The following is a 22,371-nucleotide window of genomic DNA, read 5'->3' on the forward strand; positions in this document are numbered from 1 at the left end:
TGGGAGCTGAGAAGCCACAGAGCTGGAGCCAGTCATATGGGAACAATAAGCCGGAGGTAAATAAGGTAAGAAACAGCAGGGTTGAATTTGCTGGGGTATTTTTCTGATCGTCCACTGTAACTTTAGCAGAAGATCTGCAGAAACTCCGGAGAAACAATGTAAAAGCTGTTTACAACATTTCTCTGGGGTTTTCTACGGATATTTCATCAAAGTTATGGTGGACAATCAGAAGATCCTCTGTGGAAACTCACCACCAACAAATTTAAGCATGACAGACAGGCATAACAGACAAATGGAATGAAAACAGCAGGATGGGAAAGTGTTACAGAAAATATGCGCTATGTGCAAGACAAATTATATATTATTTATCTATGCTTCATTTCATAGACCAAAGTTTGTAAATTCCACACTTTGCAATGTGCCATATTGGCATAGAACCATGCAGATGGTCATCTAGCATAATGCTCAACAACTGTGCAATCTAAACATCATAACAGCTGAACAAAACTACATACAGTTCCTCACACTTCACTCGTACGATAGCAAACTGTTTGACAATTACATTATTGAACTTAAAATAAATGTCTACAATAGCACATAACACTTTACACAAAAATTATACACGCAAGATGAACAGTATGCAGTATGTACTTTTGTGATGTGAATGACCAGTCCATTTACCATTCTTAGTTGCCTCCAGCTTCTCCTGTAGCTCGCTCTTTTGAGTAGACTGATCTGGCACCAGGCCTTTGACAGTGAAGGTTTTCAGTTGTGAGTCTAACTTATTCATTGAAAGGTACAGTTCTCTCTGACACAAAGGAAAAAGTAATTTATTCCAAAAACAGCTCAACAAACACAGCACACTGAATTCCTGCATCTAGTGTTCATATCCAAGTTTTCCATTGTCAACTTGACTTAATTGAAAGGGCGGGGCGGTGGGGCGGGGGAGGGACGGTGGGGCGGGGGGAGGGGATGTGGGGCGGTGGGGAGGGGGAGGGGCGGTGGGGCAGGGGGAGGGGATGTGGGGCGGTGGGGGGGAGGGGCGGTGAGGGGGATGTGGGGCGGGGGAGGGGCGGTGTGGCGGGGGGCAGTGGAGGGGCGGTGGGGGAGGAGCAGTGGGGCGGTGGAAGGGGCGGTGGGAGGGGCGGGGGGAGGGGTGGTTCTCCTAATCGGTGGATGGTCCATGCAGATCCTGTTTACGTTTCTATCTGGCATTTCCGCCAAAGTTATGGCAGCCGATTGGGAGAACCCCAGAGGAGATTTCCAGCATAAGATTCATAGTGGGAGAAATTCAACTCACGGCCGTCCATTACGCGCCTGAAAAACAGGCAGTCAGGAGTTGAAAATTGGGGGCGAAGGGCACCTCAGCCACCCCTTGAAGGTCGAGGCTCGTCTGATGCCATGTTGAGGGGTGTCTGTAAATGGGGGAGCAGCTAGCTTGCCTGAAACAGGCATAAAGCTGTTTTACTCGGCCAATCGGTGTCCTACGGTGGTTCTAGGAACCCGATGGTTGCACCACATAAGCTCCGCCTACTTGTACCAGATCTTGAGCGGCCTAACAACAGTCCTTAAAGGGACCTCTGGAGGACGCTCAAAAATGGGCAGAAAGCTTTTTCAAAGCTTATTTTTGTGGATCCAGAAGAAGCAGGAGTGATCCTGTTGGCTCTACAATAGTAATGCAGGCCATTGCTGGCCTGAGCTCGGCCTCCCTTGGCATTGCCTCCCCCCACCTCATCTCCCAGAACCTTTCAGCAGGCAAGCTCGGTGCTGGAGCCGGCTGGAAATTGTCAGGCCTCGACTGGCGAGCTGTATCGGGACCACAGCTCACTGCTTCCATTCAATTGAGGCCTGCTGCCGAGTTTGGGCACATGTCAAAATTTTACCCCATAGAGTAGAGTAACAGAGAGATGTAGGGCCATAGACACATAGGTCTTTAAGAGCTGGCGAGCAGGCAAAAAAATCATTAAAAGGCAAATGGGATTCTGAGTCTTTTATATACAGACACTGATTATAAGTACAAGGAACAAAGTTGAATTTGTACAACTTTTGATTCGGGTACAGTTAAAGTATTGTGTGCAGCTCTGAGAACCTTATTATAGGAAGAATATCTGGGCCATGGAAAGGTACAGTGAATATTAATTTGAACACCAGGAATGAAGGTTTACAGTTACGAAGAAAAGTTCAAAATATTGGGGCTTTTTCAATGTAACAGGGAAAGCTAAGGGTGATGCAATAAAGGCTTTCAAAGTTATGAAAGATTTTGGCAGGGTAAGTTGTTAAAGATCATTTCCACTGGTCACAAGGGACATCGAGTCAGTATTATCAATAGGTAATGAAGAGAAAGTTAGAAGAGATAGGTCTCACACTAAAGGTCATGGAATGCTTGATCACAAGTGGATATTGATGAAGAGAATAGAATAGAATTTCAAATGAAACTGGATAAGTATTTGTAAAGGCAAAATATAAAAATTCACAATGAAAGGGCAAGAAAATGGGATGAGAGTAGATAGCCCTTCAACTAAGCCCAGAGAGGTGATGGGCCAAATGGCTTCCTTCTGTGCTGCAATTTCTATGATTCTACTCACAATGCAGTTTGTAACGGCTCTAGACTGCTTCAACTTGTAGCCGCACATAAAGATAAAACACATATAGGCACAGAGAGCCTTAGGATCTGCCTTTAAAAAAAAATGAAAAGTTAAGTTTTAAAAAATGAACTGACAGGAATATAAAAGGTAATTTTTCTGCTTTTTTTCCCCTTAAATTTTTCATATTATTACCTCAAGCAGATCTTGTGATGTGAAAGAGGTTGAGGTACAAATCAATTCTTCCATTGTTTTTATAGCAAGATTTGTAGTCCATCTATGAAATTAATCATATTTGAGGCATAAAATAAGAGTAGAGAGAAATAATAAGCCAAGCTGTAAGTTATAGTGAATAGTCTGACCTGTCATGTGGCAGTACGTCCACAATGAATGTGCCAGGTACGAAGGAATTCACCAGATAGCACCAGACGTGACTATCTACCAAGTCACCTAAATCTTTCACATGCAGTTTCTGGCCTTCAGATGCTATCTGTATTCATGACAGAAAAGCAGGAGTGAACTTTGATTTTTTGTGCTGAATCTGGTTATACCATATATATATATACAGTATATATATATATATATAAAATAATGTATGTTTTAATATGGTTAATATCAAACCACTGCTACACAAGCGTGTGATACAGACATAGAATCATAGAAGTTTACAGCACGGAAGGAGGCCATTCGACCCATCGTGTCTGTGCCGGCCGTAAAAGAGCTATCCAGCCTAATCCCACTTTCCAGCTCTTGGTCCGTAGCCTTGTAGGTTACGGCACTTCAAGTGCATATCCAGGTACGTTTTAAATACGATGAGGGTTTCTGCCTCTACCACCCTTTCAGGCAGTGAGTTCCAGACCCCTACCACCCTCTGGGTGAAAAAAATTCTCCCCAACTCCCCTCTAAACTTCTACCAATCACTTTAAATCTATGCCACTTGGTTATTGACCTCTCTGCTAAGAGAAATAGGTGCTTCCTATCCACTCTATCTAGGCCCTTCATAATTTTATACACCTCAATTAGGTCTCCCCTCAGCCTCCTCTGTTCCAAAGAAAACAAACCCAGCCTATCCAATCTTTCCTCATAGCTAACATTCTCCAGTCCTGACAACATCCTCACAGGGCACCGTATTCCTGCCCCAATTGGGAAGCAAAGCAACTTCATTACTCCAAAAGCAAAATACTGCGGATGCTGGAAATCTGAAATAAAAACAGAAAATGCTGGAAATACTCAGCAGGTCAGGCAGCATCTGTGGAGAAAGAAACAAAGTTAATCTTTCATAAATCATAAAACTCCTCTGTACCCTCTCCAGTGCAATCACATCTTTCCTGCAATGTGGTGACCAGAACTGTGCACAGTACTCTACCTGTGGCCTAACTATTGTTTTATACAGTTCATGCATAACCTCCCTGCTCTTATATTTTATGCCTCGGCTAATAAAGGAAAGAATCCCGTATGCCTTCTTAACCACCTTATTTACCTGTCCTGCTACCTTCAGGAATTTGTGGACATGCACTCCAACACCCCTCTGTTCCTCTACACTTCTCAGTATTCTACCATTTATTGTGTATTCCCTTACCTTGTTAGCCCTCACACTTCTCTGGTTTGAATTCCACTTGCCACTTTTCTGCCCGCCTGGCCAGTCCATTGATATCTTCCTGCAGTCTACAGCTTTCTTCCTCACTATCAACTACACGGCCAATTTTTGCATCATCTGCAAACTTCTTAATCACAACCCGTACATTGAACTCTACCATGTAATGAAGTTGGTAAAAGTCATATTATGGAGGAGGAGCACATGGGGCCAGAGTCTAGCAGCATTGAGGGGGAGCAGAGTCTAGCAGCATTGAGTGGGAGCAGCATCTAGCAGCATTGAGGAGCAGAGTCGAGCAGCATTGAGCAGAGTCTAGCAGCATTGAGGGGGAGCAGAGTCTAGCAGCATTGAGGAGCAGCGTCTAGCAGCATTGAGGAGCAGCGTCTACCAGCATTGAGCAGCAGAGTCTAGCAGCATTGAGGGGGAGCAGAGTCTAGCAGCATTGAGGAGGAGCAGAGTCTAGCAGCATTGAGGGGGAGCGGAGTCTAGCAGCATTGAGGAGGAGCAGAGTCTAGCAGCATTGAGGAGGAGCAGCGTCTAGCAGCATTGAGGAGGAGCAGCGTCTAGCAGCATTGAGGAGGAGCAGAGTCTAGCAGCATTGAGGGGGAGCAGCGTCTAGCAGCATTGAGGGGGAGCAGAGTCTAGCAGCATTGAGGGGGAGCGGAGTCTATCAGCATTGAGGGGGAGCGGAGTCTATCAGCATTGAGGGAAAGCAGCGTCTAGCAGCATTGAGGAGGAGCAGAGTCTATCAGCATTGAGGGAAAGCAGCGTCTAGCAGCATTGAGGAGGAGCAGAGTCTAGCAGCATTGAGGGGGAGCGGAGTCTCGCAGCATTGAGGGGGAGCGGAGTCTAGCAGCATTGAGGAGCAGAGTCTAGCAGCATTGAGGGGGAGCAGCGTCTAGCAGCATTGAGGGGGAGCAGAGTCTAGCAGCATTGAGGAGCAGAGTCTAGCAGCATTGAGGGGGAGCAGCGTCTAGCAGCATTGAGGGGGAGCAGCGTCTAGCAGCATTGAGGGGGAGCAGAGTCTAGCAGCATTGAGGAGCAGAGTCTAGCAGCATTGAGGAACAGCGTCTAGCAGCATTGAGGGGGAGCAGAGTCTAGCAGCATTGAGGAGGAGCAGAGTCTAGCAGCATTGTGGAGCAGAGTCTAGCAGCATTGAGGGGAAGCAGCGTCTAGCAGCATTGAGGGGGAGCAGAGTCCAGCAGCATTGAGGGGGAGCGGAGTCTAGCAGCATTGAGGAGCAGAGTCTAGCAGCATTGAGGGGGAGCAGCGTCTAGCAGCATTGAGGGGGAGCAGAGTCTAGCAGCATTGAGGAGCAGAGTCTAGCAGCATTGAGGAACAGAGTCTAGCAGCATTGAGGGGGAGCAGAGTCTAGCAGCATTGAAGGGGAGCAGCGTCTAGCAGCATTGTGGAGCAGAGTCTAGCAGCATTGAGGGGAAGCAGCGTCTAGCAGCATTGAGCAGAGTCTAGCAGCATTGAGCAGAGTCTAGCAGCATTGAGGAGGAGCAGCGTCTAGCAGCATTGAGGAGGAGCAGAGTCTAGCAGCATCGAGGAGCAGCGTCTAGCAGCATTGTGGAGCAGCGTCTAGCAGCATTGTGGAGCAGAGTCTAGCAGCATTGAGGAGCAGAGTCTAGCAGCATTGAGGAGGAGCAGAGTGTTACGTCCATGCATAATAAGACACAGACTGCAGAGAACGGTACAACAGGCGTTTACTCAATGTGGCTCACACGGGAACTGATCTGTACAGATTACTGCTCAGTGCTATATACAGGTGTGGTCACTGCCGGTACTGCAGTATACATGAGCTGTAAAACATAGTTCCCCCCTTAAAGGTATATACATTACAATTCCTCCCCTTTTAGATTAACAGTACCATAACACTCATTTAACAATTAAATATCAAACTAATTACAATTAACACTTTTAACATGCAACATCAGCTGAAAATAGTCTATTTATATATTCAGTCTTTGGGGAGGCTTCCTGATCCTTTCTGGATAGCGCCTTTCCCGAGTGTCTTGCTCTTGGTGCGGAGGCGATTCTGGCCCCGTCGTCAGTTGGTTCATCAGCTTCCGATGCTACTGTTTCTGGGGTAGATGCAACCTGTACGTCAGGTTCATCACCAGGTACGTATGGGTGAGGCATGGGGTTGACTTGTTCCTGTGACTCTAGGATCTGGTCAGCATGGCATCTCACGATGCTCTCCCCAACGTCCACTGTGTACATTAGTGGGCCCTGCCATGTGCATATCGTTCCTGGCTGCCATTTTTCTGTTCGGTAGTCGCGGGCCAAGACTGGTTGCCCTACATTGAAGCTCCTGGTTGGCTTCTCATGGATGTGCTGGAATTGCTTACTCTCAACATCTCTTCGTACGTTTGGTCTGAGCAAATCCAGGCGAGATCTTAACCTTCGGTTAAAGAACATCATGGCTGGGGCCTGGTTGGTGACTGCATGTGTCGCATTCCAGTAGGCGAACAGGAAATTGTCCACCTTGTGCTACAGCGGAATGTTGTCATTGTACATAGCCTTTATTGCCTTCTTAAAGGTTTGTACAAACCTCTCAGCCAATCCATTTGTGGCTGGATGATACGGGGCGGATGTGTAATGCCTTACCCCATTCTTTTTCAAGAACCTCCGGAACTCTTCGGACACAAACTGTGGTCCGTTGTCGGAGCAAATCTGTTCTGGCAAGCCATTCCTGGCAAAAATGGTCCGTAGGACTGCAATAGTTTTCTCCGTGGTGGTGGAGGACATTTTGATGATCTCAGGCCATTTCGAGTGCGCATCCACGGCTATTAAAAACATTGAGTCCATGAATGGACCAGCAAAATCAATATGCACCCGTTGCCATGGAGATGAGGGCCACTCCCATGGGCGTAGAGGGGCCTGTGGTGGTGCATTTTGGACTTTCTGGCATCCTGAGCAGCTCTTGGTCAGGTCCTCGATTTGTTTATCGATTCTCGGCCACGACACATAAGCCCTGGCTAGGCTTTTCATTTTTACCCCTCCCAGATGACCCTCATGAAGCTCATTGAGCACTCTATCCCTTAACTTGGGTGGAATTACCACTCGGGATCCACACATCAAGGTCCCCCGGCACACTGACAGCTGTTCTCTCCTTGTCGAGAATGCTGGCAACAGTGAGTCGCCATGTGCTGGCAGGTGCAGCAAGTGATTAAGAAGGCCAATGGAATGTTGGCTTTCATTGTTAGGGGGATAGAATATAAAAATAGGGAGGTATTGCTTCAGTTGCACAAGGTATTGGTGAGACCGCACCTGGAATACTGCGTACAGTTTTGGTGTCCATACTTAAGAAAGGACATACTTGCTCTCGAGTCAGTACAAAGAAGGTTCACTTGGTTAATCCCGGGGATGAGGGGATGGACATATCAGGAGAGGTTGAGTAGATTGGGACTCTACTCATTGGAGTTCAGAAGAATGAGAGGCGATCTTATTGAAACATATAAGATTGTGAAGGGGTTGGATCGGGTGGATGCGGGGAGGATGTTCCCGATGATGGGTGAAACTAGAACTAGGGGGCATAGTCTTAGAATAAGGGGCCGCTCTTTCAAAACTGAGATGAAGAGGAACTACTTCAGTCAGAGGGTGGTAGGTCCATGGAATATGCTGCCCCAAAAAGCTGTAGAAGCTACATCATTACATAAATTTAAAACAGAAATAGACAGTTTCCTAGAAGTAAAGGGAATTAAGGGTTATGGGGAGCAGGCAGGAATTTGGACATGAGTCTAGGTTCGGATCGGTCATGGCCCTGTGGGTAGCAGAGCGGGCCCAGGGGCTGTGTAGCCTGATCCTGCTCCTATTTCGTGTGTCTAATTCTGTTAGATTCAGGAGATGGTTCTGTGATAGTAGATTGGCGGTTAGGATCAGATCAGCCATGATCTTATTGAATGGCGGAGCAGGCTCGAGGGGCCGATTGGCCTACTCCTGCTCCTATTTCTTATGTTCTTATGTTCACCGTCAAATCATATACCCGAGACAGTGTCGGGTCATTTCGGGTTTCCTTTTCGAGACAAGTGTTAGTTACCGGTAGGTATTCAACTATAGTCGAATGGAATATTTCGACAGGATCCACTGCTGGTGCTTCCTCCGCAGTAGGCAGTGGCAGGCGTGATAGCCCATCAGCATTTCCATGCTGTTTCCTGCCCTTATATTCAATCTCATAGTGGTGCGCCCCTAGAAAAAGTGACCATCTTTGTAGTCGTTGCGCAGTCATCACCGGAACGCCCTTCTTCGGATTAAAAATGGAGCCAAGAGGATGGTGATCAGTCAGCAAGGTGAATTTCTGCCCGTGCAGATAGTGATTGAACTTTTTCACTCCCCACACTAGGCTGAGGGCCTCCCTGTCAATCTGGGCGTAGTTACGCTTGGCTGAGGTTAGTGATCGTGGCGCAAAGGCTATTGGCCTCTCTGAGCTGTCCGAGAATTTGTGCGACAGCACCGCTCCAATGCCGTAGGGCGACGCATCACATGCCAACCGAATTGGTAATGCTGGGTTGCAATGGGCCAATACCTCTTTCGATGTGATTAGTGTTTTGCTCTTCTGGAAAGCTCGTCTACATTCGTCACTCCACTTCCATGGCACCTCAGTTTGCAATGGGGTGTTCAGTGGGTGTAGTATTGTAGACAAATTCGGCAAGAACTTATGGTAGTAGTTTACCAGCCCGAGGAATGACCTCAGTTGTGACACATTTTCCGGTGCTGGAGCCTTGACTACTGCCTCAATCTTCTCTGGGGACTTATGTAACCCCTCTTTATCGATAACGTGGCCACAATACGAGATCTGTTTTCTAAAAAACTCGCATTTGGGGCGGTTAGCTCGGAGCCCATATTCCTGCAATCTAGTGAGCACCTGCTCCAGGTTGGCAAGGTGATCACTGTCATTTTCGCCCGTGACCAGGATGTCGTCCAAATAACACTGGGTCCCTGGGATCCCTTGCAGGACTTGTTCCATTGCCCTCTGCCAAATAGCCAGAGCTGATGCTACCCCGAATACCAGCCGGTTGTATTGGTAGAGACCTTTATGGGTGTTGATTGTGAGGTATTTTTTTGATGCTTCTTCTACCTCCATTTGCAGATATGCCTGGGCCAGATCAATCTTAGCGAAGCGTTTCCCTCCAGATAGCGAGGCGAAAACATCTTCAATCCGCGGAAGTGGATATTGTACGGTGTGAAGGACCGGGTTCACTGTTACCTTAAAGTCCCCACGGATGCGAACCTTCCTTGGTTCCCCAGGCGTGCTGCTCAACGACTTATTCATCACAGGGATGATGGGTGTAGCCCACTCGCTCCAGTCCACCTTGGACAGTACACCTGAACGTTCCAGACTTTCCAGCTCTGCTTAGACGGCTGGGCGGATCGCATAAGGTACCGGTCTGGCCTTAAAAAATTTTGGGCTTGCGTTTTCTTCGATTTTAATTGTTGCTGTCATGCCTTTTAGTGTTCCGAGTCCTTGCTGGAACACTTCTTTCGCGTCAGTTAGGATCTTTCACAGTCACCCAGGTGTGACGTCATCATCCTTTTTGTCAGCCACAGTCAGTGCCTGTATGGAATGCCAATCCAGTTGTATTTTCCGGATCCATTCACATCCCAGTAATGGTGGTCCTCCATCTTGCAATACATACAGGTCTAGTTTTGGTGTTTCCTTATCGTTATATATAACGGTCACCCTTATTTTTCCTTTGGGGTAGACTTTTTGCCCCGTGTACGTCTTCAAAATAATTTTTGTGTCTCTCAAGGGTATGTGTGAGAATAGCCGCTCGTAGTCCCATCGGTTTATGACTGTTAGGGCTGATCCTGTGTCCAATTCCATCTTTACCTGGACTCCTGCTATCTTGAGAGTGACCCAAATGGTTCGGCAATCCTCCGTTGTGATCACATTATGTAGTTTCAGATAACTCAGTTCCCTGCTTTCAGAGTCGTTATCACTCTTTTGTTCGTCTGAACTATTCTCCGTTATCTTATGTACCTTCAAGTGCTTTCCTTTGGTCGGTTTCTTATTGCTGGTTTTCTTTCCCGACCTGCAGACTCGTGCTATGTGTCCTACTTTTCCACACTGTCTGCACACTTTGTCTTTGAACCAGCAATCATTCTGGTCATGTGTTGTTCTGCCGCAGTGATAGCACTTCTCTGTTCCATATGACATTTCGTTTGTGCCATATTCTTGCGGTCTCTGTTGTATCTCTGCAGCGCCCCGTGCTGCTGCTTCATATGATATCGCAATGCTGAAAGCCTTTTCCAGCGTAAGGTCCTTTTCAGATAAAAGCCGTTTCTGGGTTCCTTCACTTTGAAGCCCACACACAAACTTGTCCCTTAAGGTATCTGCCAGTCCCGCTCCAAACTGGCAGTGTTTCGATAGTTTGCGCAGTTCTGTTAAATAATCAGCATTGCTTTCATCCTTATGCTGGTTCCGTTTGTGAAACTTGAATCTTTCTGCTATCAGCAGCGGTGTGGGGTTTAAATGTTCCTTTAGTATCGTTACTATGTCTTCAAAACTCTTTTCCATTGGCTTCGTTGGGGTTACTAGATTTCGTAATAAACCATAAGTCTTTGCACCCATTAAATTTAACAATACCGATGCTTTCTTGTCATCTGACACCCCATTTGCCTTGCAGTACTCCTCTATTCATTCGACATATGTAGTCCAATCTTCAACTTCATTGTCAAATGCGGTGATACTGCCACTCTTTGGCATTTTGGGTGTAGTTTAAAATGGCGTCTCCCAATGGCTTAAAATGGCATCTCCCGCGCTTTCCTTCCTCCCCCGCTGCTACCGACGCCGCTCCCGGCGGTTCTCGTGGCAATGGCGGCGACCTGTAGGTTTCGCGCGCTTCTCCTGCGCTGCTGCCAACGCCGCTCTCGGCGGTCCTCGTGGCAATGGCGGCACCTCGCGGGTTTCTGCGCGTCTCTCTCTCCCTCTCTCCGACGCTGCTCGGCCCCTGAACACCGGCTGCGCCCTGTGCGCTCCGCCCTCTCTCTCTCTCTCCCCCGTCGACGCTGCTTGGCCCTTTGCTGTGCCGCTCGGTCGGGCTCTAGCCCGCCGCTGTCCGGGAAGGTCTGCGCACTACCTGTTGCCAGCCCATTTCGCTGGACCACCTCGACTGGAAAGCCAAGCCTGGCTCTCGACAGCCTCCCCCGCAATTCTCGAGTCTCTGCTGCATGACTGGGCGGGTGCCCGTGGTCGACGCCCGAGTCTCTGGCCTTGACCTCCAATCCACTGATCTCCAGGAACGAATCCCCGAGAGGTGATGCAGAGTTGCAGGTAGGTTCGAACCTGCCTCGTCGCCAATGTTACGTCCGTGTATAATAAGACACAGACTGCGGAGAATGGTACAACAGGTGTTTACTCAACGTGGCTCACACTGCAATGTGTACAGATTACTACTCAGTGTTATATACAGGTGTGGTCACTGCCGGTACTGCAGTATACATGAGCTGTAAAATATAGTTCCCCCCTTAAAGGTACGTACATTACACAGAGTCTAGCAGCATTGAGGAGGAGCAGAGTCTAGCAGCATTGAGGGGAAGCAGCGTCCAGCAGCATTGAGGGGAAGCAGCGTCCAGCAGCATTGAGGGGGAGTAGCGTCCAGCAGCATTGAGTGGGAGCAGTGTCTAGCAGCATTGAGGGGGAGCATCGTCTAGCAGCATTGAGGGGGAGCAGAGTCCAGCAGCATTGAGCAGAGTCTAGCAGCATTGAGGAGCAGAGCCTATCAGCATTGAGGAGCAGAGCCTATCAGCATTGAGGAGCAGCGTCCAGCAGCATTGAGGGGGAGCAGAGTCTAGCAGCATTGAGGGGGAGCAGCGTCTAGCAGCATTGAGGAGGAGCAGAGTCTAGCAGCATTGAGGGGAAGCAGCGTCCAGCAGCATTGAGGGGGAGCAGAGTCTAGCAGCATTGAGGAGCAGCGTCTAGCAGCATTGAGGAGGAGAAGAGTCTAGCAGCATTGAGGAGCAGCGTCTAGCAGCATTGAGGAGCAGAGTCTAGCAGCATTGAGGGGGTGCAGCGTCTAGCAGCATTGAGGAGGAGCAGAGTCTGGCAGCATTGAGGGGGAGCAGCGTCTGGCAGCATTGAGGAGGAGCAGAGTCTAGCAGCATTGAGGGGGAGCAGCGTCTAGAAGCATTGAGGAGGAGTAGAATCTAGCAGCATTGAGCAGCAGCGTCTAGCAGCATTGAGGGGGAGCAGCATCTGGCAGCATTGAGGGAGAGCAGAGTCTAGCAGCATTGAGGAGCAGCGTCTAGCAGCATTGAGGGGGAGCAGCGTCTAGCAGCATTGAGGGGGAGTAGCGTCTAGCAGCATTGAGGGGGAGTAGCGTCTAGCAGCATTGAGGGAGAGCAGAGTCTAGCAGCATTGAGGAGCAGCATCTAGCAGCATTGAGGGGGAGGAGAGTCTAGCAGCATTGAGGAGGAGCAGAGTCTAGCAGCATTGAGGGGAAGCAGCGTCTAGCAGCATTGAGGGGGAGCAGAGTCTAGCAGCATTGAGGAGCAGCGTCTAGCAGCATTGAGGAGCAGCGTCTAGCAGCATTGAGGAGCAGCGTCTAGCAGCATTGAGGAGCAGCGTCTAGCAGCATTGAGGAGCAGCGTCTAGCAGCATTGAGGAGCAGCGTCTAGCAACATTGAGGAGCAGCGTCTAGCAGCATTGAGGAGGAGCGTCTAGTAGCATTGAGGAGCAGCGTCTAGCAGCATTGAGGAGCAGCGTCTAGCAGCATTGAGGAGCAGCGTCTAGCAGCATTGAGGAGCAGCGTCTAGCAGCATTGAGGAGGAGCAGCATTGAGCAGGAGCAGCGTCTAGCAGCATTGAGGGGGAGCAGAGTCTAGCAGCATTGATGAGCAGAGGCTAGCAGCATTGAGGAGGAGCGTCTAGCAGCACTGAGCAGGAGCAGCGTCTAGCAGCATTGAGGAGCAGAGTCTAGCAGCATTGAGCAGGAGCAGAGTCTAGCAGCATTGAGGAGCAGAGTCTAGCAGCATTGAGGAGGAGCAGAGTCTAGCAGCATTGAGCAGAGTCTAGCAGCATTGAGGAGCAGCATCTAGCAGCATTGAGGAGCAGCGTCTAGCAGCATTGAGGAGCAGCGTCTAGCAGCATTGAGGAGCAGCGTCTAGCAGCATTGAGGAGCAGCGTCTAGCAACATTGAGGAGCAGCGTCTAGCAGCATTGAGGAGCAGCGTCTAGTAGCATTGAGGAGCAGCGTCTAGCAGCATTGAGGAGCAGCGTCTAGCAGCATTGACGAGCAGCATCTAGCAGCATTGAGGAGCAGCGTCTAGCAGCATTGAGGAGGAGCAGCGTCTAGCAGCATTGAGCAGGAGCAGAGTCTAGCAGCATTGAGGAGCAGAGTCTAGCAGCATTGAGGAGGAGCAGAGTCTAGCAGCATTGAGGAGCAGCAGAGTCTAGCAGCATTGAGGGGGAGCAGAGTCTAGCAGCATTGAGGAGCAGAGTCTAGCAGCATTGAGGGGGAGCAGCGTCTAGCAGCACTGAGGGGGAGTAGCGTCTAGCAGCATTGAGGGGGAGCAGCGTCTAGCAGCATTGAGGGGGAGCAGCGTCTAGCAGCATTGAGGCGGAGCAGCGTCTAGCAGCATTGAGGGGGAGCAGCGTTTAGCAGCATTGAGGAGCAGCGTCTAGCAGCATTGACGGGGAGCAGCGTCTAGCGGCCTTGATGGGGAGTAGCGTCTAGCAGCATTGAGGTGGAGCAGCGTCTAGCAGCATTGAGGGGGAGCAGCATCTAGCAGCATTGAGGCGGAGCAGCGTTTAGCAGCATTGAGGAGGAGCAGCATTGAGGGGGAGCAGAGTCTAGCAGCACTGAGGAGCAGCGTCTAGCAGCATTGAGGAGCAGCGTCTAGCAGCATTGAGGAGCAGCGTCTTGCAGCATTGTAGGAGCAGCGTCTAGCAGCATTGAGGAGGAGCAGCGTCTAGCAGCATTGAGGGGGCGCAGAGTCTAGCAGCGTCGACAGCATTGAGGAGGAGCAGAGTCTAGCAGCATTGAGGAGGAGCAGAGTCTAGCAGCATTGAGGAGGAGCAGAGTCTAGCAGCATTGAGGAGGAGCAGAGTCTAGCAGCATTGAGGGGGAGCAGCGTCTAGCAGGATTGAGGGGGAGCAGCGTCTAGCAGCATTGAGGAGGAGCAGCGTCTAGCAGCATGGAGGGAGAGTAGCGTCTAGCAGCATTGAGGGGGAGCAGCGTCTAGCAGCATTGAGGGGGAGCAGAGTCTAGCAGCATTGAGGAGCAGCGTCTAGCAGCATTGAGGAGCAGCGTCTAGCAGCATTGAGGAGCAGCGTCTAGCAGCATTGAGGAGCAGCATCTAGCAGCATTGAGGAGCAGCGTCTAGCAGCATTGAGGAGCAGCGTCTAGCAGCATTGAGGAGCAGCGTCTAGCAGCATTGAGGAGGAGCGTCTAGTAGCATTGAGGAGCAGCGTCTAGCAGCATTGAGGAGCAGCGTCTAGCAGCATTGAGGAGCAGCGTCTAGCAGCATTGAGGAGGAGCAGCATTGAGCAGGAGCAGCGTCTAGCAGCATTGAGGGGGAGCAGAGTCTAGCAGCATTGATGAGCAGAGGCTAGCAGCATTGAGGAGGAGCGTCTAGCAGCACTGAGCAGGAGCAGCGTCTAGCAGCATTGAGGAGCAGAGTCTAGCAGCATTGAGCAGGAGCAGAGTCTAGCAGCATTGAGGAGCAGAGTCTAGCAGCATTGAGGAGGAGCAGAGTCTAGCAGCATTGAGCAGAGTCTAGCAGCATTGAGGAGCAGCATCTAGCAGCATTGAGGAGCAGCGTCTAGCAGCATTGAGGAGCAGCGTCTAGCAGCATTGAGGAGCAGCGTCTAGCAACATTGAGGAGCAGCGTCTAGCAGCATTGAGGAGCAGCGTCTAGTAGCATTGAGGAGCAGCGTCTAGCAGCATTGAGGAGCAGCGTCTAGCAGCATTGAGGAGCAGCATCTAGCAGCATTGAGGAGCAGCGTCTAGCAGCATTGAGGAGGAGCAGCGTCTAGCAGCATTGAGCAGGAGCAGAGTCTAGCAGCATTGAGGAGCAGAGTCTAGCAGCATTGAGGAGGAGCAGAGTCTAGCAGCATTGAGGAGCAGCAGAGTCTAGCAGCATTGAGGGGGAGCAGAGTCTAGCAGCATTGAGGAGCAGAGTCTAGCAGCATTGAGGGGGAGCAGCGTCTAGCAGCACTGAGGGGGAGTAGCGTCTAGCAGCATTGAGGGGGAGCAGCGTCTAGCAGCATTGAGGGGGAGCAGCGTCTAGCAGCATTGAGGCGGAGCAGCGTCTAGCAGCATTGAGGGGGAGCAGCGTTTAGCAGCATTGAGGAGCAGCGTCTAGCAGCATTGACGGGGAGCAGCATCTAGCGGCCTTGATGGGGAGTAGCGTCTAGCAGCATTGAGGTGGAGCAGCGTCTAGCAGCATTGAGGGGGAGCAGCATCTAGCAGCATTGAGGCGGAGCAGCGTTTAGCAGCATTGAGGAGGAGCAGCATTGAGGGGGAGCAGAGTCTAGCAGCATTGAGGAGCAGCGTCTTGCAGCATTGTAGGAGCAGCGTCTAGCAGCATTGAGGAGCAGCGTCTAGCAGCATTGAGGGGGCGCAGAGTCTAGCAGCGTCGACAGCATTGAGGAGGAGCAGAGTCTAGCAGCATTGAGGAGGAGCAGAGTCTAGCAGCATTGAGGAGGAGCAGAGTCTAGCAGCATTGAGGAGGAGCAGAGTCTAGCAGCATTGAGGGGGAGCAGCGTCTAGCAGGATTGAGGGGGAGCAGCGTCTAGCAGCATTGAGGAGGAGCAGCGTCTAGCAGCATGGAGGGAGAGTAGCGTCTAGCAGCATTGAGGGGGAGCAGCGTCTAGCAGCATTGAGTGGGAGCAGCGTCTAGCAGCATTGAGGCGGAGCAGCGTCTAGCAGCATTGAGGGGGAGCAGCGTTTAGCAGCATTGAGGAGCAGCGTCTAGCAGCATTGACGGGGAGCAGCGTCTAGCAGCATTGATGGGGAGTAGCGTCTAGCAGCATTGAGGGGGAGCAGCGTCTAGCAGCATTGAGGCGGAGCAGCGTCTAGCAGCATTGAGGGGGAGCAGCGTCTAGCAGCATTGAGGAGCAGCATTGAGGAAGAGCAGAGTCTAGCAGCATTGAGGGGGAGCAGACTCTAGCAGCATTGAGGAGCAGAGTCTAGCAGCATGGAGGAGGAGCGTCTAGCAGCGTGGAGGAGCAGCGTCTAGCAGCATTGAGGAGCAGCGTCTAGCAGCATTGAGGAGCAGCATTGAGCAGGAGCAGCGTCTAGCAGCATTGAGGGGGAGCAGAGTCTAGCAGCATTGAGGGGGAGCAGAGTCTAGCAGCATTGATGAGCAGAGGCTAGCAGCATTGAGGAGGAGCGTCTAGCAGCACTGAGCAGGAGCAGCGTCTAGCAGCATTGAGGAGCAGAGTCTAGCAGCATTGAGCAGGAGCAGAGTCTAGCAGCATTGAGGAGCAGAGTCTAGCAGCATTGAGGAGGAGCAGAGTCTAGCAGCATTGAGCAGAGTCTAGCAGCATTGAGGAGCAGCATCTAGCAGCATTGAGGAGCAGCGGCTAGCAGCATTGAGGAGCAGCGTCTAGCAGCATTGAGGAGCAGCGTCTAGCAACATTGAGGAGCAGCGTCTAGCAGCATTGAGGAGCAGCGTCTAGTAGCATTGAGGAGCAGCGTCTAGCAGCATTGAGGAGCAGCGTCTAGCAGCATTGAGGAGCAGCATCTAGCAGCATTGAGGAGCAGCGTCTAGCAGCATTGAGGAGGAGCAGCGTCTCGCAGCATTGAGCAGGAGCAGAGTCTAGCAGCATTGAGGAGCAGAGTCTAGCAGCATTGAGGAGGAGCAGAGTCTAGCAGCATTGAGGAGCAGCAGAGTCTAGCAGCATTGAGGGGGAGCAGAGTCTAGCAGCATTGAGGAGCAGAGTCTAGCAGCATTGAGGGGGAGCAGCGTTTAGCAGCATTGAGGAGCAGCGTCAAGCAGCATTGACGGGGAGCAGCGTCTAGCGGCCTTGATGGGGAGTAGCGTCTAGCAGCATTGAGGGGGAGCAGCGTCTAGCAGCATTGAGGGGGAGCAGCGTCTAGCAGCATTGAGGCGGAGCAGCGTTTAGCAGCATTGAGGAGGAGCAGCATTGAGGGGGAGCAGAGTCTAGCAGCATTGAGGAGCAGCGTCTAGCAGCATTGAGGAGCAGCGTCTAGCAGCATTGAGGAGCAGCGTCTTGCAGCATTGTAGGAGCAGCGTCTAGCAGCATTGAGGAGGAGCAGCGTCTAGCAGCATTGAGGGGGCGCAGAGTCTAGCAGCGTCGACAGCATTGAGGAGGAGCAGAGTCTAGCAGCATTGAGGAGGAGCAGAGTCTAGCAGCATTGAGGAGGAGCAGAGTCTAGCAGCATTGAGGAGGAGCAGAGTCTAGCAGCATTGAGGGGGAGCAGCGTCTAGCAGGATTGAGGGGGAGCAGCGTCTAGCAGCATTGAGGAGGAGCAGCGTCTAGCAGCATGGAGGGAGAGTAGCGTCTAGCAGCATTGAGGGGGAGCAGCGTCTAGCAGCATTGAGTGGGAGCAGCGTCTAGCAGCATTGAGGCGGAGCAGCGTCTAGCAGCATTGAGGGGGAGCAGCGTTTAGCAGCATTGAGGAGCAGCGTCTAGCAGCATTGACGGGGAGCAGCGTCTAGCAGCATTGATGGGGAGTAGCGTCGAGCAGCATTGAGGGGGAGCAGCGTCTAGCAGCATTGAGGCGGAGCAGCGTCTAGCAGCATTGAGGGGTAGCAGCGTCTAGCAGCATTGAGGAGGAGCAGCATTGAGGAAGAGCAGAGTCTAGCAGCATTGAGGGGGAGCAGACTCTAGCAGCATTGAGGAGCAGAGTCTAGCAGCATGGAGGAGGAGCGTCTAGCAGCGTGGAGGAGCAGCGTCTAGCAGCATTGAGGAGGAGCAGCATTGAGCAGGAGCAGCGTCTAGCAGCATTGAGGGGGAGCAGAGTCTAGCAGCATTGAGGGGGAGCAGAGTCTAGCAGCATTGATGAGCAGAGGCTAGCAGCATTGAGGAGGAGCGTCTAGCAGCACTGAGCAGGAGCAGCGTCTAGCAGCATTGAGGAGCAGAGTCTAGCAGCATTGAGCAGGAGCAGAGTCTAGCAGCATTGAGGAGCAGAGTCTAGCAGCATTGAGGAGGAGCAGAGTCTAGCAGCATTGAGCAGAGTCTAGCAGCATTGAGGAGCAGCATCTAGCAGCATTGAGGAGCAGCGGCTAGCAGCATTGAGGAGCAGCGTCTAGCAGCATTGAGGAGCAGCGTCTAGCAACATTGAGGAGCAGCGTCTAGCAGCATTGAGGAGCAGCGTCTAGTAGCATTGAGGAGCAGCGTCTAGCAGCATTGAGGAGCAGCGTCTAGCAGCATTGAGGAGCAGCATCTAGCAGCATTGAGGAGCAGCGTCTAGCAGCATTGAGGAGGAGCAGCGTCTAGCAGCATTGAGCAGGAGCAGAGTCTAGCAGCATTGAGGAGCAGAGTCTAGCAGCATTGAGGAGGAGCAGAGTCTAGCAGCATTGAGGAGCAGCAGAGTCTAGCAGCATTGAGGGGGAGCAGAGTCTAGCAGCATTGAGGAGCAGAGTCTAGCAGCACTGAGGGGGAGTAGCGTCTAGCAGCATTGAGGGGGAGCAGCGTCTAGCAGCATTGAGGGGGAGCAGCGTCTAGCAGCATTGAGGCGGAGCAGCGTCTAGCAGCATTGAGGGGGAGCAGCGTTTAGCAGCATTGAGGAGCAGCGTCTAGCAGCATTGACGGGGAGCAGCGTCTAGCGGCCTTGATGGGGAGTAGCGTCTAGCAGCATTGAGGGGGAGCAGCGTCTAGCAGCATTGAGGCGGAGCAGCGTCTAGCAGCATTGAGGGGGAGCAGCGTCTAGCAGCATTGAGGAGGAGCAGCATTGAGGGGGAGCAGAGTCTAGCAGCATTGAGGAGCAGCGTCTAGCAGCATTGAGGAGCAGCGTCTAGCAGCATTGAGGAGCAGCGTCTAGCAGCATTGTAGGAGCAGCGTCTAGCAGCATTGAGGAGGAGCAGCGTCTAGCAGCATTGAGGGGGCGCAGAGTCTAGCAGCGTCGACAGCACTGAGGTGGAGCAGAGTCTAGCAGCATTGAGGAGGAGCAGAGTCTAGCAGCATTGAGGAGGAGCAGAGTCTAGCAGCATTGAGGGGGAGCAGCGTCTAGCAGGATTGAGGGGGAGCAGCGTCTAGCAGCATTGAGGAGGAGCAGCGTCTAGCAGCATGGAGGGAGAGTAGCGTCTAGCAGCATTGAGGGGGAGCAGCGTCTAGCAGCATTGAGTGGGAGCAGCGTCTAGCAGCATTGAGGCGGAGCAGCGTCTAGCAGCATTGAGGGGGAGCAGCGTTTAGCAGCATTGAGGAGCAGCGTCTAGCAGCATTGACGGGGAGCAGCGTCTAGCAGCATTGATGGGGATTAGCGTCTAGCAGCATTGAGGGGGAGCAGCGTCTAGCAGCATTGAGGCGGAGCAGCGTCTAGCAGCATTGAGGGGGAGCAGCGTCTAGCAGCATTGAGGAGGAGCAGCATTGAGGAAGGGCAGAGTCTAGCAGCATTGAGGGGGAGCAGACTCTAGCAGCATTGAGGAGCAGAGTCTAGCAGCATGGAGGAGGAGCGTCTAGCAGCGTGGAGGAGCAGAGTCTAGCAGCATTGAGGAGCAGAGTCTAGCAGCATGGAGGAGGAGCGTCTAGCAGCGTGGAGGAGCAGAGTCTCGCAGCATTGAGGAGCAGCGTCTAGCAGCATTGAGGAGCAGCGTCTAGCAGCATTGAGGAGCAGCGTCTAGCAGCATTGAGGAGCAGCGTCTAGCAGCATTGAGGAGCAGCGTCTAGCAGCATTGACGAGCAGCGTCTAGCAGCATTGAGGAGCAGCGTCTAGCAGCATTGAGGAGGAGCAGAGTCTAGCAGCATTGAGGAGGAGCAGAGTCTAGCAGCATTGAGGAGCAGCGTCTAGCAGCATTGAGGAGCAGAGTCTAGCAGCATTGAGGAGCAGCGTCTAGCAGCATTGAGGAGCAGCGTCTAGCAGCATTGCGGGGGCGCAGAGTCTAGCAACGTCTACAGCATTGAGGAGGAGCAGAGTCTAGCAGCATTGAGGGGGAGCAGAGTCTAGCAGCATTGAGGAGCAGAGTCTAGCAGCATTGAGGGGGAGCAGCGTCTAGCAGGATTGAGGAACTGCGTCTAGCAGCATTGAGGAGCAGCGTCTAGCAGCATTGAGGAGCAGCGTCTAGCAGCATTGAGGAGCAGCGTCTAGCAGCATTGAGGAGCAGCGTCTAGTAGCATTGAGGAGCAGTGTCTAGCAGCATTGAGGAGCAGCGTCTAGCTGCATTGAGGAGGAGCAGAGTCTAGCAGCATTGAGGAGGAGCAAAGTCTAGCAGCATTGAGGAGCAGCGTCTAGCAGCATTGAGGAGCAGAGTCTAGCAGCATTGAGGAGGAGGAGAGTCTAGCAGCATTGAGGAGGAGCAGCATCTGGCAGCATTGAGGGAGAGCAGAGGCTAGCAGCATTGAGGAGCAGCGTCTAGCAGCATTGAGGGGGAGCAGCGTCTAGCAGCATTGAGGAGCAGAGTCTAGCAGCATTGAGGAGCAGAGTCTAGCAGCATTGAGGAGGAGCAGCGTCTAGCAGGATTGAGGGGAAGTAGTGTCTAGCAGCATTGAGGGGGAGCAGAGTCTAGCAGCATTGAGGAGCAGCGTCTAGCAGCATTGAGGAGCAGCGGAGTCTAGCAGCATTGAGGAGCAGAGTCTAGCAGCATTGAGGAGCAGCGTCTAGCAGCATTGAGGAGGAGCAGAGTCTAGCAGCATTGAGGAGGAGCAGAGTCCAGCAGCATGGAGGGGAAACAGCGTCTAGCAGCATTGAGGGGAAGCAGCGTCTAGCAGCATTGAGGAGCAGCGTCTAGCAGCATTGAGGAGCAGCGTCCAGCAGCATTGAGGAGCAGCGTCTAGCAGCATTGAGGAGCAGCGTCTAGCAGCATTGAGGAGCAGCGTCTAGCAGCATTGAGGAGCAGCGTCTAGCAGCATTGAGGAGCAGCGTCTAGCAACATTGAGGAGCAGCGTCTAGCAGCATTGAGGAGCAGCGTCTAGTAGCATTGAGGAGCAGCGTCTAGCAGCACTGAGGAGCAGCGTCTAGCAGCATTGAGGAGCAGCGTCTAGCAGCATTGAGGAGCAGCGTCTAGCAGCATTGAGGAGGAGTAGCGTCTAGCAGCATTGAGCAGGAGCAGCGTCTAGCAGCATTGAGGGGGAGCAGAGTCTAGCAGCATTGATGAGCAGAGTCTAGCAGCATTGAGGAGGAGCAGAGTCTAGCAGCATTGAGGAGCAGAGTCTAGCAGCATTGAGGAGGAGCAGAGTCTAGCAGCATTGAGGAGGAGCAGAGTCTAGCAGCATTGAGGGAGAGCAGAGTCTAGCAGCATTGAGGAGCAGAGTCTAGCAGCATTGAGGAGCAGCGTCTAGCAGCATTGAGGAGCAGCGTCTAGCAACATTGAGGAGCAGCGTCTAGCAGCATTGAGGTGCAGCGTCTAGTAGCATTGAGGAGCAGCGTCTAGCAGCATCGAGGAGCAGCGTCTAGCACCATTGAGGAGCAGCAGAGTCTAGCAGCATTGAGGAGCAGAGTCTAGCAGCATTGAGGGGGAGCAGATTCTAGCAGCATTGAGCAGAGTCTAGCAGCATTGAGGGTGAGCAGCGTCTAGCAGCATTGAGGCGGAGCAGCGTCTAGCAGCATTGAGGGGGAGCAGCGTCTAGCAGCATTGAGGGGGAGCAGCGTTTAGCAGCATTGAGGAGCAGCGTCGAGCAGCATTGAGGGGGAGCAGCGTCTAGCAGCATTGAGGCGGAGCAGCGTCTAGCAGCATTGAGGGGGAGCAGCGTCTAGCAGCATTGAGGCGGAGCAGCGTCTAGCAGCATTGAGGCGGAGCAGCGTTTAGCAGCATTGAGGAGGAGCAGCATTGAGGGGGAGCAGAGTCTAGCAGCATTGAGGAGCACAGTCTAGCAGCATTGAGGGTGAGCAGAGTCTAGCAGCATTGAGGAGGAGCAGCGTCTAGCAGCATTGAGGAGCAGCGTCTAGCAGCATTGTAGGAGCAGCGTCTAGCAGCATTGAGGAGGAGCAGCGTCTAGCAGCATTGAGGGGGCGCAGACTCTAGCAGCGTCGACAGCATTGAGGAGGAGCAGAGTCTAGCAGCATTGAGGAGGACCAGAGTCTAGCAGCATTGAGGAGGAGCAGAGTCTAGCAGCATTGACGGGGAGC

At 52.0% G+C, this 22,371-nt stretch overlaps 1 long non-coding RNA gene across 1 annotated transcript in view; it reads right to left on the reverse strand.

Annotated features, from left to right (window-relative positions):
- Positions 1-1,126: 1,126 nt before the first annotated feature.
- Positions 1,127-22,371, reverse strand: part of LOC147106300 (uncharacterized) — a 29,268-nt gene continuing 8,023 nt past the window's right edge. The window contains exons 2-4 of the long non-coding RNA XR_015081477.1: positions 2,945-3,072; positions 2,778-2,859; positions 1,127-2,675 (exon numbers count right to left, since the gene is read on the reverse strand). This is a non-coding gene — a long non-coding RNA (uncharacterized LOC147106300). The remainder of the gene's footprint in view (positions 2,676-2,777; positions 2,860-2,944; positions 3,073-22,371) is intronic.

This window comes from Somniosus microcephalus, chromosome 16 (assembly GCF_052327205.1).
Source record: "Somniosus microcephalus isolate GS21.2 chromosome 16, FLI_Smic_1.0, whole genome shotgun sequence".
In the NCBI taxonomy this organism is placed as follows: Eukaryota; Metazoa; Chordata; class Chondrichthyes; order Squaliformes; family Somniosidae; genus Somniosus; species Somniosus microcephalus.